Genomic DNA, 1,463 nt, shown 5'->3' with positions numbered 1-1,463 from the left:
ATATATATATATATATATATATATATATATACATATATATATATATGTATACATGCATATATATGAGCGGCAATTTTGATTATCTATTGGCGCATTACCAATATATACTTGTTTGTGTATGTGTATATACGTATGTACGAACATACATACATACAAACAGACTAATTGAACTTCCACTACATCCGGTTGTCCAATTTCAACATATTACCCACCTGCCGTCTCGAATTTCATTAAGGTTTCTTATTCCGTGTTTTTGTGAGACGTCATTTTGCTTTTCTGTGGTTCGGTTCTAACTTGCGCATGATTCTATCAGTCTTTCTTATCCTCGTCAATAAGTATATGGTTCTTTTTTCATTCTCCCAGTTTTACAAATCTTTCGCTGGCAATTCTATTTTGTTGCATAAAAACACAAGGATAATCTAACAAATAAATCTCATCCTAATTCGCAATATATAGAAAATAAAATAAAACTAGACTAGCGTTCACAATGTCAGATTTATTTAACCTCTTTACTTTCAATCATTTTGCTACAATTATTCAATTAATTGTGCCTAATTGTAAAAAAAAACACGCATTTGCACTTGTATTCATGGATTGTTACTGTCTTCTTAGTCGCAGTAGCAAATCATTTTAACTCTTCTACCCTTTACAATTTTCACTTCTGTGATGCTGTGTATATATTTGTCGTTATTTACACTAACAGAAACTTAACATTCTGAATGAGTGCTTGCCTGTTTATGCAACACACACACACACATACACACACACACACACACACACACACATACATACATACACACACCACACACGTACACACATATACAAACACACATACATACATACATACATACATACATACATATATATATATATATATATACACAAATTTAGTAAATGGAGTAAAACGCATATGTTAAATGAATTCTTTTATTTCCAACATATGTTTCAAAGATTACAAATGGTTCCTTCCAAAAGAATAGGTGATGTTGATAAGGATCTAATCTTCTCTTCAGGGAAATACATAGGAACCAGCTTAACCGTACGACATTTTAACCGAATGTAATAACTGTAGGTAGAGAAAATTGTTACGTAGCAATCTTCTCTACCTACAGTTATTACATTCGGTTAAAATATTTTACGGTTAAGCTGGTTCCTATGTATTTCCCTGAAGAGAAGATTAGATCCTTATCAACATCACCTATTCTTTTGGAAGAAACCATTTGTAATCTTTGAAACATATGTTGGAAATAAAAGAATTCATTTAACATATGCGTTTTACTCCATTTACTAAATTTGTATATTTACTCAATTACCCAAAATAACAAGGAGTTTCTACCTCATAAACAGGAGTTACACCACAGTCATTTTGTGATTTTTGCTACCCGGGTATCTATTAACCAATTTATTTTGTCGGAGTTAATTATTAACTTAGAGAAAATAAATACATATAATATATATATATA

This window comes from Octopus bimaculoides, chromosome 15, assembly GCF_001194135.2.
Source record: "Octopus bimaculoides isolate UCB-OBI-ISO-001 chromosome 15, ASM119413v2, whole genome shotgun sequence".
Classification (NCBI taxonomy): domain Eukaryota; kingdom Metazoa; phylum Mollusca; class Cephalopoda; order Octopoda; family Octopodidae; genus Octopus; species Octopus bimaculoides.
Note: the sequence above shows the minus strand (reverse complement) of the source record.